The sequence below is a fragment of the Manis javanica genome, chromosome 7, assembly GCF_040802235.1.
Source record: "Manis javanica isolate MJ-LG chromosome 7, MJ_LKY, whole genome shotgun sequence".
NCBI classification, from domain to species: Eukaryota; Metazoa; Chordata; class Mammalia; order Pholidota; family Manidae; genus Manis; species Manis javanica.
In genome coordinates, this window is record NC_133162.1 from 18083154 (window position 1) to 18100589 (window position 17436).

The 17436-nt window shown below is 40.6% G+C and overlaps 1 long non-coding RNA gene across 1 annotated transcript in view; it reads right to left on the reverse strand.

Moving 5' to 3' along the window:
• Positions 1-580: 580 nt before the first annotated feature.
• LOC140850558 (uncharacterized) overlaps positions 581-17436 on the reverse strand; it is a 65237-nt gene continuing 48381 nt past the window's right edge. Inside the window, exons 2-3 of the long non-coding RNA XR_012133492.1 lie at positions 2174-2234; positions 581-683 (exon numbers count right to left, since the gene is read on the reverse strand). This is a non-coding gene — a long non-coding RNA (uncharacterized lncRNA). The remainder of the gene's footprint in view (positions 684-2173; positions 2235-17436) is intronic.

Here is a 17436-nt window from a genome sequence, read left to right on the forward strand (position 1 = left end):
TCTCACAGCCCATGTGACTGTTCCCTAAGGAAAAGGGAGAAGGAGATAAGAGATTCATTTCAAACAAATTCCCACCACCAGCCAACATGCTCTGCTAGTGGTACTCATCTTCATTTGCAAAGTCATAACAGAGAAAATCAAGCATGAATGCGATTTGATCCAGTCCCTCACATGCTCAGAGACTCCCAGCTATGCCAGTTCCTTTGCAGGCAGGCACTGCCTTTTCTCATCTGGCCTCTGCCTTCCTTTCTAGGCCTGTTTCTTGCCAGCTCCCAGCCCATCATACTCAGCACTCCAGTCCCACCTTCAATCAGACCTCATGCCACCTCCCAAAAGCACGGTGCTGTGTCTCCCCTGTGCGCCCTTGCCGTTCTCCTTCGGTCATTCTCCTGGCCTGCCTAGTAAATTCCATCTTGGTTCAGGCTAACCTCAGAAGTGAGGCCCTCCCATACTTACCAGGCACAGCTGCCCACCTGTGCTCTGGTCCCACATGGTCCTTGTTCCGTCCCTCTGTCATGGTTCTTACCACCCTGCAGGACGTGGATGTCAGAAAAGGAGAGGGTGCCCCAAAATACAAGGGATGGCTACCACATACCCACCACAGTGACAGGCACTTTGTGTAAGCCCGCTCTGTTCTTCGTATGATGCTTCCCATTAGAGAGTAAGAAAGTCAGCTTTCAGGGCTGGAAATAACAGAAAGAAAAAAAAAGCTTTCACTTACCGAAGCAAACAAACATCAACTGCAAAAAGAAAGCAAGAGATAAGGGAGGGATATAAAGATTACAGTGATACCCTGGAGAATTCCATCCTAGCAACCAGGCTGCTGTGCTCTCCTAGCTGGACGGGCGGAGGTATAATTTATATGCCCCAGCTTCATCATCCTGAATTTTTTTTAAAGGTGATAAGTTGTTTTAATCAACCTGGCTTATTCTTTTCTCCCCATGTCTGATACAGTCGTAAGCTAGAAGGCAGTTTTGTGTAATTCCTCCTTTTACTTGGTTGATACATTATGCTTCTTCCAAGTTTTCCTCTTGAGAGCATCCCTCTTTTATTACTTTTCTTCTCAGTTCTCATAATGAAAGTTTTGCAAAGCATGACTACTGTTTTTATTCCTGATCCAAAAGGGAGATGGTGCAAAATGGAAAGAATATGAGTATAGCTGGAATGATTTTTGAGCAAAACATTGTGTTCTTAATGGACAAACATCATGCAAATTATAGGAGCTGGGAGCTGGGTGGGGGGGGGGTCTTTGCAATTGGGGCACAAACCTCTCCATGTGAAAAGAGAAACAAAATGAAACCAGGAGGCAATTTGCCTTTGCTCACTTAGGTGATGTGTCTTCTCCTGCTGCTTTATAGATTTCTGTCTTTGTTTTACTTTTTTGAACACTGTGTCCACATCAGTGTTTGGCACTGGGTTAGCTATACTGTCAGCACACAATAAAGGTTTATCTTGATTAATGGTAATAATAATCATGCAAATTGAGAAAATTTCAATCAACTTCACACAGCTTTATTTACCAGCTCCTTTGTACCTTCCTTGAAATTACTGAAAAGAAAGTGTTCATTTGCACATACACACACCCTGTGCCTCTACATTCTGCTTCTGTATCTGCAGCCAAATTTCCCAGGAATGCAAGGAGCCAGGAGGAAAGCACGACAATCCTGCAACTCTGATCGAAACACTTCTCTGACTATGTTGCGTGTCCTTGAGCAGATTACCCCATGTCTCTAAGATGACTCTGCTTCCTCGCCTGCAAAATTAGTCCTCACCTCTGGTTGTCTGCCCATCCAGATGGCACTGCCTTGGGACCAGTTGAAATGACCAGTGAAATAATGCTGCTGTTTATGGTTTTCCAAGGAGTGTCTTGTATTGGTCTTCTCTCTCTTGCCAGGAGGGGGTTTGAAATAATGCTTGTCCTATTTGCTGACTGAATGACCAAACCAAACTGAACTGATCATCTCTGGTTAACCTATTGCTCATTCCTATAGTCACACGTCAAGTTTACACTTGCTTCCTGTCTGTTTCTCCCTTGAGGGCAGAGACCATGCTTTACTCATCTCTGGATGCTCCACAGCAGTTTCATCCAGAGAGGACACATAGCAACCCTCAAGAAAGGGTGGCTACAAGGATTCAAACAGAGATCAAATGTAGAAGCCAAAATGTGATGTACCTGGAGTCCCCAGTTAGGTGGTAAGGCGATGCCATTCAAAGGAGCTCATCTCAGCCAATCTCTGCAACAGAAACACAACATAAGAGCAGATAGGACCAGAAGGTGGAGGAGGTGGGTTGCAGTTTGTTGTAGTTCCCTAATTATTTGGATCTTAAGCCAAAAGTATTCCAATGTCCAGGGCTTGAGAGCAGTAGCAGCCCTGGGGGCTGAGCCCTGGTGCATGACTGTCCTCAAGAAAGAACAGGAAGATATCACAACGAGACGGAGGCAAGAAGCCCACAGCAGAGGTGAGAGCACCAGAATCAAGAATATTGCTCACAGCACAGAAAAATATGTGAACACTATGGAAATCCTAGTAAACCTGTCCCGGTCTGTAGTACTGGACACTCAGTAAAGAGAGCTCACAGACTTACATGGCCTGCCAGTGTTAGTAATAATTAATACAATTATTACTTGATCATTTAGGACTTGTTTAATTGTAAGGAATGGAACACCCAACTCAAACTACTTTAAGTTTAAAAAAAAAAAAAGGAAGAAAGGAACTTAGTGTTCATGTGTCAAGGGCTTTAGACGTAAAATTCAGACCCAGGTAGATTCAGGTGCTCAAATGAAATCATCAGAAATCTGTCTCAGTTGCTTCCCTGAATTAGCTTTCTCCAGTTGGAAGCAAAGAGAGCCACTGAAAGAAAGGATCAGGCTTAGAAACAAATAGCTGAAGAGACCCAAAGAAGAGAGAGAAAGCTTCTCTTCCCAATAACTTTAGCAAAAATTCTGAGAACAACGAGCATCACTGGCCGGCCAAGATCACATTTCAAGCCCTGAACCAATCATACTAGCAACACAAAGGGAATGTCCTCTTTGGACCAGTCTTGATCACATGTTAGAAGAAGACAGAGTTGGTGTAACCAGATCAGAGCAAGGAGTCTGGATGAATATAGGCAAACTACACATCTACCTCAGCAGCATTTAATATTTCATAGGCACCTTGGGGGTACTAGGCATAGCTGAGAAATAGTCTGTCCTGTGTTGGATTTCTCTAATCAGTCAGCAAAGAGGACCATAAAGAAAAGCTTTCTCCTCTTACACAAACACTTCCCCCAAAGTTGCTCTAAGAACAGAGAGTTATTTATTGCAAGAGCAGTGTGACTTCCTAGTTATTTCTAGTCATTGTGTCCTAGACATTTTAGGAACCAAGATTAAAAGATTAACAGTGAAAACTGGAAAACAGTGTGAAAGTATTTCTACTTACAAATTATATGATTACAAAACCCAAAGAATCATGTGTAAAACTACAACAATAAAAGAATTTAGTAAAATAGACAAATAATAAATTAACATACTATGCCAAGTTTAAGCTATTGTCCTTTAGCTCCAAAAACCCATGTGGACTTAGCTTTGTGATGCAGAAATGGGACTCTGCCAACCCATTTTCAGCTCTGTCAGAATGAGTGAAAAATGTATTCATTATTACTAGAACTTATGGGCCATGTAAACCTGTGAGATCTCTTTATTAAGTGTCTAGTACTATAGACCTGGACAGAGTTTTTTCTCCTTGTGTGGCTTCAACAGAAGACCCTAGAGGGAAACTGTAAGACTGGAGGAAGAAGGAGGGACTCCCTCCTTCCTGTTGGCTTCCTGCCCACTTCCTGTTCCTGGGACTCTCCCTAAGCAATAAGCCCTCATGCCAATAGTGGCAGTTTTCACTTTCTCTAAGAATTGCAGAGCCAGCCTCCTCGCGTACTCTTCAGAGACACCGGCTCCAGCCAGCCAATGTCCTCCCCTCAGAGTTCACCTCCCACGAGCCCTTCCTCTGTGCTTGGAGAGGCCAGCACCTGCCCAGCAGCCCCCTCCTTAAAGGCTGAGTGTCAGCTCCACAGAGCCCTTCCCCAGACTCCTAGATTCCCTAACTCCATCCTCTTTCCTTTCTGTATGGCCCTGGAGGCAGCAGCGACTTTCTGAAGTTTCTTCTTCTGATATACCTTGGGCTTTTCAGTTACCTCCTTAACACCTTTATACCAGACAACATTTATATTAAATAATCTGTTAAAACAGTAAAAAAGTTGGTGCTGTTTCTGTCTCCTGACTGGACCCTGACTGATATCTAAGCAGAAAGCAATAGGATTCACAAAGACAAAATAACCAATTAGAAGATACAGGGAAAGAGAAGAGAAAACCCCATTTACAATGGTACAAGGGGGGAAAAAAGTGAGATAAAATACCTCGGCATTAAAACTAGTAAGAAATCTGTATAACCTATATGAGGAAACCCATAACATACTCCTGAAAACATAAAAATAGGTTGAACCAATTGAAAGACACATGGTCTTTGATAGGAAAACTTGGCATCCTAAGAATATTTATTGTGATCCCAATAAAGATTCAATCAGGTTTTATTTTTTTCTGGAGCTAGACAAGTTAATAAAGTTCATATGAAAGAATAAAAGCCAAGAATATCCAAGAAAGCCCTGAAAAACAAAGAGTAATGATATATTATTTAATGGGTATTAAACTGTATTATAAAGCCTCTACAAATAAAACAGTATGCTATTACACGATTGAAAAGCAGGCAAACCAATGATCCAAAATAGAAAACTCCAAAAATAAACCTAAGCATATATGGTAATTGAATATGATGATGAAGGCAGTATCACAAATAAATGAGAAAAGATAAAGTTTTAATAAATGATACTGAGTACTGGATGACCATATGGGAAAACAAAATAGATTCATTTCTCATATCATAGTTTAGGATAAATTCCAAATGGAGTAGAGATTTAAAATTTTTAAAAGTGAGGAAAATCTGTCCTAGCTATGACTCAAAATCTAAAAAGTGATAAAAGAAAAGATGTATAAATTTGAGAACATTAAAAATAAAACTTCTAAGCAGCAAAAAGAATACCCATAAATAAAGTTAAGAAAATGAAAAGCAGGGAAAACTATTGTTGTGAATACCAGACAAAACACTAATATTCCAAATATATGAAAATCTCCTAAAATTAAAGACTACAACAACCTAGGTTAAAATAAGCAAAATATATGAAGTAAAAGTTCAAAAATCTCAATGTTCCTTAATTAAATAAAAAGGTACTCAGACTTGTCCAAAAACAGAGAAAACAAAATTACATACACATATATGACAAAAGACTCATAGCTAGAATATGAAAAGAATTCCTAAAATCATTAAGAGAGAGACAAACTAATATAAAATGAGCCAAAAAAATTTAACAGGGATTTTACAAAAAAAAAAGATATTCAAATGACTATGAAAATATACCTAACATCATTAGTCATTAACAAAATGCAAATATAAATCATAATGAAACATCACTACATACCTACCATAATTTTTAAAGACTAATAACAAGTGTTGGTAAGCACATAGATCAATGGGACCTCTCAGAGGCTGATGTAAATTAGTACAACTATGTTATAAAGCCATTTGCCTGGGTCAGCTTAAGCTAAACATATGTCTACACCATGACCCAGAAATTCTACCTTCAAATAAATACCCAAGAGAAATAAGTGCATATGTCCAAAAATAACATGAACAAAAATGTTCATGCCAGTGTTATTCAAAACAGGTGGGGAAAAAAAGGAAAAACCCAAATGTCCATCAATAGCATGAATATGTCATTATTTATCCATACAGTGAACTACTACACAACAATAGAAAATAACCAACTTGCTTCATATAACCACATGGATAAATCTCACAAACGTTGACTGAAAGAAGCCAGAAATAAAATAATGCATGTTGTATGATTTATTTATATGAAGTAAAGGTATTTATGGTGATAGAAATCAGAATACTAGTTACACCTGGCAGCAACATTAACTGAGAAGGAGCAGAAGGGAGCCTGCTGGGTTCTGGAAATATTTTAAGTTCTGACAATGATGATAGTCACACAGCTGTGGCATGTCAATAAAGACATATCAAACTTTGTACTTAAAATTAGTTCACTATACTCATTTTGCATGTTAGACCTCAATAAACTTCAAGAATACAAAAAGAAAGGTAAATCAATAACCATGGCAACACTCTCTGTCAGCGAGGTTATGCTGAAATTGGCACTGATATATTACTGGTACACCTTTTTATGGAAGAGAATTTGAAAATGTCTCACAAAATCACGTATGCTTCTATTCTTTCACCTAGCAATTACACTTCTAGGAATCACCACCGTCAAACAAACACAAAATGATGTTATGCACAAAGATACTTACTGAAGCATTTTTCGTAGTGACAACAGATTAGAAACAAGACTAGTGTTCATCAACTGGTGGCTTGTTGAATAAACAATGAACTATCCATATGATGGTGGGTGATGTAGTATAAAAAGGATATAGACTACTGTTTATACCTTTCAGTGACAAAAGGTGCATAATGCTCTTTAGAGTATGTGACTTGAAAGGGCAAGGGGTGTGATAGTTGAAAGATAGCTCCGAATTTTTTCACACTCCTTTTGTCCAGATTTAGGAACTTCTTGCCTTCCTTTTGAGTCAGGGCAAGCTTGAGACTACTTTGACCAGTAGCACATGGTGGAAATGACACTGCATGAGTCAGATCTCAGGCTTCCACTTTACTCCCTTAGAGCCTTAAGTCACTGCATAAGAAGCCCTACTACCCTGCTAGTGAGACCACCCCATAGGAAAGGCCCTAAAACTACTTGGAGAAGGAGGACAGGCCAGCTGGGCCCAGATTCCCAGCCATTCTTGCCAAGGCACCAAGCATGTAAGTGAGCTGTTTTACATCCTCCCGGCCAGCCCAGCCATACCCAACCACCACATGAATATCATTGACACCATATGCAGCAAAATAATTACATACAATAGTAATATGTATATTGCTATTTTTAGGTTTTTACATGTATTTTGTAGCAAACAATCTGACATCATTAGGAATCAAAGTGTTGAATATTAGAGTATAAATCAAAGAAGTTAAAAACCTTGTGAAGTTAAATTTGAATGGAAAAATATCAGTGTGTACTCATATTTTTTTCTGTTTCTAAAATGTGTATTTCCTAGTGCTGACCACTGGAAGGGCCTAGAAGCAATGAAAACCCAGTAGCAGTGAGCAACCCTAGAGCTCAGATTGTGCTATACAGACATCGTTACCCACAAAAAGGCACCAGGACTCCTCATTGAAATGGCTAATTCCAAGTCAGGGGATGGAAATACACAAGATGAGCCTGAGATGTCTTGTTATGCCGGGAAGGCAAAGAAGCTGTCAAAGGCAGGTAGTCACACCAAAAGGTCACAGGAGCCAAATCAAATACACATACAGGTCTAAGATGATATCATGTGAGACAAAAGAAAAAATGGTTGCAACAGATTGAAATACATCAAATACATAAAAATTCGTGAGTTCATCAGACACTAAAAAAAATTAAAAATCTCACTCATCACCACTGGAGGTTGCTACGGCACCAACTTATTACTTCAAAATTTGATAAAATGAAAAGATCAAGCATTTACTCTGTTTTTGTGTATAAATTCTATTTCAGAGTAATGAAAAGACTCTTAGGGAAAAGTTCCCCAATGGAGAAAAATCCCAGGTAATAAACGCAAAAGGAATGGTAAAATTAGAAATTAATGTTTGGCAATCTTATTGAAATCATAGGTTTAGGCAATAACTATGAATCTACTAAAATTCATTACCTGAAAGGTTGATGGGGAACATTAAAATGGACAAATCAGGCTGACACCACTTAAACACACAAACCTATTACTGCAACACTCAAAGGGGAAGAACCACACATTATATGCCTCATGATGTATTACAATACAAAACACACAGCTCCACCTGTGAACCTGTAAAATGCTCCTGTATTTAAAAAAAAGAGGAACTTGAATCTGCTGACTCTCTATATATAGCTGCAAGACAAGAAATACCAGGAATAGAGTAACAAGCTAAATGACATAATGAGAAAGCAATCAATCAAGTCCAGAATGTGAGATATTCTGCAGCCCAACTATTGTGGTATCTCCAACAAAAAAAATGGCTTAAGAAAAAGGAAATAGAGTCTGATAGAGATATAAAAACCAAATGTAGTATGTGGACTATTTTAGATCCTACACAACTAACTGCAAAAACATCTGCAGACAAAAAAAAAAAAGCCTTTTTTTATCAGTTTCTTAGCTAACAAGGTAAAAGTTAAACATTTACTTACTCTATGACCCAGAAATTCCACCCCTAGTAATTTACCCAAAAGAAGTGGAAAAATATATCCCCAAAAAGATGTGTATGAGAAAATTCATAGTCATTTTATTCATAACAGACAAAGGAGCGGGTGTGCCCATCGACAGGAGAATGAAACGGTGATATATTCATACAATGGAATGCTAGTTCTTAACAAAAAGGACTGAACTACTATATACACAACATGGATCTCACAGATATATTATGCTAATTGGAAGAATCTAAACAAAAGAATATTGTATGATTCCCTTCGTATGAAGCTCTAGAATAGACAAAACTGATTTATGGCGAAACAAGGAAGTGATTGAGTGGGAGATTGAATGGAAAAAGGTACGAGAGGACTTTTTTAAGGTGACAGAAATGTTCCATATCTTGATAGGGATGTGGATTGCAGGAGAGTATGCATTTGTCAAAACGTACAGAAACAGACACTTCAGATTTGCACATGTCACTCTAAGTCAATTTTAGTTTAAATAAAAAAGAGCTATAAACATATACTAAACTCTAGCCAACAGGTTTTCTTTTCACAGTGGTAGGTATTAACAGTTCTGAAATCACTCTATATATTCCAGGTATGAGCAAGTAAGTAAAGAATAACAGGGCCCAACAGTATAACAGCATGGCAATACTAGAGGATGGAGATACAAATGCGGAAAGGGGAACAACTAAACGTATTGATGGTACTAGAAACATCAGTATGATTTACAGTTTTACAACCAAAAGTGAATGTGTGTATACATGCACTTCTCCCCTCTGTCTACTTGGACAGCACAGAAGCAATTACGAGACAGTAGCCATGAGCACATTTAGCACCCAGACCTTGGTTTCTAAATACTATTCTCCATTAAAAAGAATAAGAACTCCTTGTAAAAGCTTATTTCCAGAGCTGGAAAAGGAACAACACAGGACATCCTGAACCACCTTATTACACCAGAAATTAAGGAAGTGCTCAAAGAACAAAGAGCTCCCATTAATTACTTATTAGTGAACTATACAATAGAGAAACCTGAAGACTTTATCTTAACCAAATGATCAAAGTCAACTTCACCAAGGTCCTCCTGATAATGATGTCCTGAGACAAACACAACATCACACTTTGGCATTACGATCAAAAAAAGTATAACTAAATCTAATCATAAGGAAACTACCAACAAACCCAAACTGAGACATTCTACAAAATACCTGGCCTGTATGCTTAAAAAAATAACAAGGTCAAGAAAGACAAAAAAAAAGTGGATGAACTTTTCCATACAAAAAAGACTCCAAAGACATAACTTAATGAGTGATCCTGCATCAGATCTGGACTGGGAGAAACTCCCTAACTATAAAGAACTGTTGGGAAAACAGCCAAATTTTGAATGTGGACTGAGGATAGATAATAGCATTATACCAGTGGTAAATTTCTGGCTCCTGACAATTATACTGTAGTTATATAAGGAAATGTCTTTGCCTTCAGGAAATACACACTGATGTGTTTATAAATAAAGGAATATGATCTCCGATATACTCTCACATAATTCAGAAAATATATAAATAAATAGTAAATAAAATAGAGCAAACAATAACCATTCAGCAAATTTAGGCAAAGGGCATATGAAAGGAACTTGCGCTGTCCTTGCAGCTTTGTCAAGTCTTCAATTATATTTTTTAAAAAGTAACAAACCAAAAAACAATTCTTTGGTAAATCAAGAAAATGAATATGGGTGGTGCTAGATCATATTAAGCAACTCTGATAGTTCTGAGTGGTGTGATAATAACATTGCAGTTCTCTTTGTTTTCTTAAGTCTCTGCTAGTTAGAAATGCATATTAAATTTTCTTTGTGGATGCTATGACATGATGAATAGAATCTGCTTTAGAATATTACAGTAAAAACAAAGGGTGAGGGGATAGATAAAAGGAGAATTGGTGAATGGCGGTAACTGACAAATCTGGGTGATGGACATGGGGCTTCAATACACTATGCTCTTTCTCGTTGCTCATACTTGAAATTCTCCATTTAAAAACATGACTGCCAGATAAGTAAGGAAAGACTTCTCCAAGTAAAGGAGAGTGTCTCCTGCGTCCCAGTTCCCACACTCTCCGGGAGCCTGAGCGCAGCCCGAGCAAGCTGACTTCCATCTGGTCACCTCTACCTGGTCATCTGTAAAATGAGGATAACAGAGCGGTGCCGGGTATCCTGCGAGGTGCAGAGAGGGATCCGCAGTCGCCCAGGCAGTGGTCACGTGGGTGGGGCGGAGCTCCTGTCACCTGGGCGACGGCGCCCGGTGGCCACGCCCCCACCCTGAAGCCCAGCCTCTCCGGGCGGACCCGCCGGCGGACCCGCAGCCCTCGCAGTCCCGGCTGGCGGCTGCGTCCTGCGTACACCTGTTTTGTTTTTCCAAATGCTTTGGCAGCTGCAAACCTGGAGGTGGGAAGAGGGAGGGCAGTTGCGATAAGCTTCGAGGAAATAAATATCAAGAGAGATTTTCCCCTCTCAGAAAGAAATTTATTTTCTAAATGACAATGAGTTTCCTGATAGTCATTTGCAAGGCTTGGGACCTCAGAGCAGGTCCCTCTCCCTCTCTCTGCTCACCCACTCCACATTCTGATTACTTTGCTCTGCCACGTCTGCGAATTAATGCCTCTTGCCCTGGAGCGAGCCCTGGTGACACACAAGCCCTTCCAGGAGCAAAAGCGGATAATGAGACGCCCAACCAAGGTGAGGTTCCCTGAGCACCAGTTCCGGAAACGTGGCCTGGCTTGCAGGAAAGGCCTTTCAGCTGGCCCTGGGACAAGGGACAGATCACACTGGGAACCACCTTCTTTTCCCTGAAGCAGGGAAAACGCAGGGGATCCTAGAACACCTTGTTGCACCAGAAATTAAGAAAGTGCTCAAAAAACAAAGAACTCCCCACTAATTCCTCATTAGTGAACTGTACAATAGGGAAACCTGAGACCTTACCTTGACCAAATAGTCAAAGTCAACATCACCGAGATCCTCCTGATACAATGCCCTGGAACCAACACAACATCACAGCTTTGGCATTACTATCAAAAAGACATTAACTTAAATCTAATCATAAGGAAACTTCCAAGCATGCGTGAATGGGCCGTTCTCTGGGCAGCTCCGGAGATGCACAGCTGGGAGCAAACGATATGTGGCTCCCTGGTCTCCAGCAGGAGGAGGACAGGGCCCAGAGGCCTTCTTAGAAGGCTAAAATCACTTGGGTTACTAGATATCTTGCTGCTATGTATACTGCCACTGACCCCCTTTCAGACTGCTACTGGCCCCGCCATGGAGGCCACATGCAGTACCCCTCAAGGCAGAAGTACCCCCTCGCCCCCCAAAAAGTAGAGACAGAACTGTACCCATAATAAAAATAAGAATGAACATCTACCATTCATCAAGGTTTAAGATGAAATTTCCCTAATAAAGGCTTACATGTGTTTATTATCTCCACTGTGGTAAAGTCTGGAGGAGGGTAAAAGATACTGATCAAATAATAGCACAAATATAGAATTACATTCTGGAGAAACTGATACAAAGAACACATATAGAGAACATGTAAGGGAAGTTACAAGGATGGTAACAGGGCACCTGAACTAATCTGGAAAGAAACAAAAGACTTTACTAGGAAATGATGTGTAAACTAACATATGAAAGGTGAACGGGAATTAACTAGAGGAAGGGTGACTTGAAGTGCACTACAAGGAGAGCAAGCCACCAGGGTCAAGGCCACAGGACAGAGGGAGCCATTAGAGGCGGCTAGAGCAGAGGAGAGAGCAGCCTCAAGGGGGCGCTGGAAAGGCAGGCAGGGCCAAGGCAGTGGAGGGCCTAGGGGCCTAGAGGCGTGGAGGCCTTCATCCTAGGGGCACAGGAAGCTACTGAAGATTGTCAAGCTTGGGGATGCTTAGTAGAACCGTGTTTTAAAATGTCCACCTGGCTGCTATGCAGATAATAATCAGATGGGAACAAAAGAGGATGCAGAAAATAGAAAACTAGTGAGTAGAACAGGTAGGAAGTAAAAGTGGCATCTACTCAGGTAATGGTCATGGACACAGATATTGGTGGATTCAAGAGATAAAAAGGAGGGATTATCAACAGAAGAATATTCCCCTGTAGGAAGACAGATACCATGTGACACTCCTCCTGGTTATCCATCCCAGGAGGGGATTTCTTGGTTTCAGGTTAGAGGTACTGTAAACCCGAGAGGTGATCTGAACCACTCAAGGATACCCAACCAGCAACAGAACCCACCTCCCCAAACCTGTGCCCAGTAGTTCCTTCCTCCATAGAGCTCTTCCTGGGAGGGCACCGACAGATAGTGCCATCACCAAATGCTGTTCAGAGCCTAGTTTAGCCTTTTTATCTCCCCAAACTGAAGTTCCATACTCATTCAACAATAATTTCTCAGTCCTTCTTCCCCTGGCCTCTGGCAACCATGATTCTACTTTCTGTCTCTACAAATGTGACTACAATCGGGACCTTACATAGGTGGAATCATACAGTATTTGTCCTTTCATGATTGGCTTATTTCACTGAGCATTTATCCATGTTATAGCATGGGTCCAATTTTCCTTCCTTCTAGTGCTGAATAATACTCCATTGTATGGATATACCACCTTTTCTTTATCCATTCACCCATCAGTGGGTGCTTGGTTTGCTTCTACTTTTAGGATATTGTGAATAATGGTGCTATGAACATGGGTGTACAAATATCTGTTCTAATTCCTGCTTTCCATTATTTTGAGTGTATACCCAGATGTGGAATTACTGGAACATACGGTACTGCTATTTTAATTTTTTGAGGAACCTCCATATTGTTTTCCATAGTAGCTGTACCATTTTACCTTCCCACCACCAAAAGGGTTCCAATTCTCTACATCCTAACCAACACTTGTTATTTTCTTGGATTTTCTTTTTTAATTATAGTTATAGCCATCCTAATGAGTATAAAGTGATATCTCATTGTAGTTTTGATTTTCATTTTCCTGGTGATTAGTGATGTTTTTTTATGTGCTTATTGGCCATTTGGCTATCTTCTTTGAAGAAATTCCTATTCAAGTTCTTTGCCCATTTTTGAATTGAATTGTTTTGTTTTTCGTTGTTGAGTTGTAGGTGTTCTTTAAATATTCTGGATATTTGGATACTAACCCCTTATCAGATATATGATATGCAAATATTTTCTCCCATTCTGTCTTTCCTTTTCATTCTATTGATATTGTTCTATGATATACAAACATTTTTCACTTTCATTTAGTCCAGTTTATCTATTTTTTTCTTTTGTTGCCTGTGCTTTTGGTGTCATAGCCAGTAAATTGTTGCCAAATCCAATGTTATGAAGTTTTTCCCCTTTATTTTCTTGAAAGTTTTATAGTTTTAATTCTTATATTTAGGTCTTTTTTCATTCATTCATCCATTTTCAGTTAATTTTTGTATATCGTAAGGTGAGGGTACACCTTCATTCTTTTCAATCTTGATATCTAGTTTTCCAAACACTGTATGTTGAAAAGACTAGCCATTCCCCATCGGATGGTTGTGGCACCCTTGTCAAAAATCATCCGACTGTATCTGTAAGGGTTTATTTCTGGGCTTTTGATTTGATTCCATGCTTCTATATATATATATATATATCAATAGCACCATTTTTTAGTAGTCTAAAAGTTAAAACTATCCAAACATCCATCAATAGCAGAATGATATGTAAATCATGAGATAGTTGTACTGTGGAGTACTATGCAGCAATGAGAGTAAAAGATTTATGACCAATTACAACAACATGGATGAATCTCATGAACATATGTTGAGCAAAAAAAGCCAGACACAGAAGAATACTCACTTTATGACTTTATATAAAATACAAAAGCAGGGAAGTTTAACTTATGCTTATAGAGGTCAGGATAGTCATTAGTCTTAGAGAAAGGAAGCAGAAGTGACAGGAGCACGAGGGGCTTCTGAGATGCTGGTGATATTATGTGTCTTGGTTTCCTAGGCATGTTGAATCACTAAATTCATCAAAGTGTACACTATAATATGTGCATTTTTCTGAATGGTATATTATGTTGCAACAAAAAATGTTCTAAAAAAAAACAGTATGCTATGGATATAAAGCCTAGGAGACATTCCATGGCAGGAACATTATCACAGGCCACAGGTCTGCCACTATCAGCTCCCCTGTCAGAAAGCTCAGCCCATCGGGACTCGGCAATGCCCACACTGCCCCTGTCACATACACAGAGTGGTGGTCAGCTGAAAATAGCTTACAAAGTTCCTAGCATCATTCTACTACAGTTCATGTTCTCAGTTCATGAAGCTGATATAAACAAAGTGCATTGTCCATGATCAGTGTCTAAGAATAAAACAATAAGATTATACCTGTGGTTCATATGTCTACGACTGGGAGACAGCATGACAAGGGCAGACAATTAAGTTAGGATACGTAATAAGTTAATCCCAGGAGACTCTGGGAGAATGAAGTGTGCCTCATCTGTGAATGTCACCAGGAGCCTGGTGAGTCACTCCAAAGCACCTCTGGCTGCTCGAACCTCAGGAAAGATGCCTCTCAACCTGTTTTGCCCCTTTGGACGGCTACCTGCAGGCTGTCTCTCCTTGGCTCTCCTCACACCTTTCCAATGATTCCATCTGACACTTGTGAGCACCCACCATGCGCCAAACGCCGTGCCAAACACAGTCTCTGTCACCTCACTTACATCTGCACGATGACCCTGGATGAGGGACTATACCACCCTCGTTCAAGGGAGACAGAGACTTAAAACTTGTGAGCATATGACGAGACTATGAATCTGGGGGGTATTTGAGAAATCTCCGTACCTTTCTCTCAATTTTGCAGTAAATCTAAAACTGCTCTAAAAAAAATAGTCTTTTAAACTATTTGATGTAAGAGAACATGTAAGCATCTTGTCCAAAACATAATCAGTAAGTGGCAAAAAATAAGGCTTTCAAGCTCCACAGCCACTTCAGCTCTGTCCCGTAGGGCCTGAGTGTCCTGATTCATCCCCAGCGCCAAGGAATTGGAGCCTTGCTAAGGAAATAAGATATAAAAAGACAAAAGGAGAGCCCAGTGCCCTCAGCACCCACAAACCCTGCACCACGCACCTCACTAGTCATTGGTCACTCGTTGTCTTACACACTAAGAGGGGCTGTCTTGTTTATCTCAGAGCCTCAGGGCAGAGGACCAGAGCACAGAGTAAGCATCTCAGAGAAGGTACTTCACACGTGTTTGTTGACAGAGAGGTTGAGAGGCAGGAACCATTCCTTTGACAGAAGACCATGGAACAGTCTAGAAGCCATCACTACTTCCTGAACTCCACAGGGCTGGAGAGTCACAGTCTCCTCCCTCCTAAACATAGGAACTCCAAGGCTGAGTTTAGGGGGAGCCTATTCAGATGCTGTCTTTATTTAAAATTTAATTTAATTTTCATTAATTTTAATTTTAAAAACATATTGCAATAATCTGGGAAATGATTACATAAGTATATATATATGTGTCAAAATTCAAGCTGTACATTAAGATTTGTGCTTTTTATTGTATGTACCTCAATATAAAAAATTTTAATTTAAAAAAATATGACAGTAAAATATTATTTATCTTGACCTTTGTGTCTCTTGGCACCCCCTTATATTTCACTACTGATGTGAACGCCTCCCTCTCCTCACCCTAGTCCAGGTGCCACACTATCTTCACACTTGCAATAAGTCACACTTGGAATACAGCTATCTTGTGCATGCAAACAGAGCGCCTTAGCTGACAACCATGGAGTTCCTGCCCAGAGCATTCTGGCTCTGATGTCCCCACGCAGTGCAAATACACTTTTTGGCAACTGCTTATCAGATTTGAACAATGTTTTGGTGTTCAATGAAATTCCAAGAACACCTGTTTCATCAGCTTATAAATTCCAACTAAATTTTAAGAGGCTTCAGTTTGACACGCAGAGCTTTTATTTTCTTAGCTGTAACCACAGCAACATTTTTTCCCTGAATATCTGCCCTTCCCTCCTGCCACACACACCACACCCTCACCCCCTGCCTTTGGTGGGCTTGGAGAGCTCACCCTGGCTTTGCGCACTCCCCATTCAGCTCTTGGATGGCAAAATAGCAGGACACTAGCAATTTGTGCTGCCAGTTTTCCTTTTCTTGACGGCTCACCTAACTAATGTTCAGACATTGTACCAGAAAGCACAGTGCTATAAACTCAACTTCCTTCATTACCTAAAACCTAGGAACTAAAAGAGCTGCCCTTTTCTCCTGCATCTCTGGTACATAATCCAAGCCATAGGCTGGGCATCTCACATACATGTGCTGCCTCTCTGGGCTTCACTCCCTGCTCTAGGAAAGGGAGGTCGTGGCCCTCACCCCCACAGCACTGTAAGGATTAGGTGAGACTCCCTGAGGTCTCCCAGCCAGCAAAAGGTGGAGGTTGGAAGCTGGCCCCTTCAGATTCCAAAATCTGCCTTCCTCATTACCTTCTGGTCCTAGGAGCCTAAAGTAGCCCTAGCAAGGGTTATACCAGTGAACAAATGTCTAAAATGGCAGCAGCTAGGATGCAAACCTAACACCATCACCTACACAAGGCCTTGACTGGGAGGGTGGGAGGGATGTCCTTAACAGTCCCCACCTGCACTAACATTAAGCCCAGACATGCAGAGGGAGAAGGGCTGTGGGACAGCAATGACCCTGGAGCCATGTACACACTCCATGGCCTACCTTCTCTGTGCCTCAGTCCCCTCTTTTAGAAAATAGGGATAATAGTTTCTAACTCACAGTCTTGATCTGTGAGTTAGAAGCATTAATGAATGTAAAATGTTTAGACTAGGGCCTGAGACAGAGCAGAACTCAGTCAGTGATAAATGATTACTATTGCTATTTTCATGTACAATTAAAGTGCTCCACCACGCCTTTGCCAGGAACTTTCCACAGTCCCCGAGATAAGTTTTGGGCTCCTGGCAGTGTGGGCAGTCATCACCCAGCCCTCCACGAGCTTTTCTCCCCTGCCTCAGCCTGCCTTTCCTCATGCTGTCGGAAGCCCTTGAAGTGCTCTCCATAAGCCAGGTTTTCAGAGCATA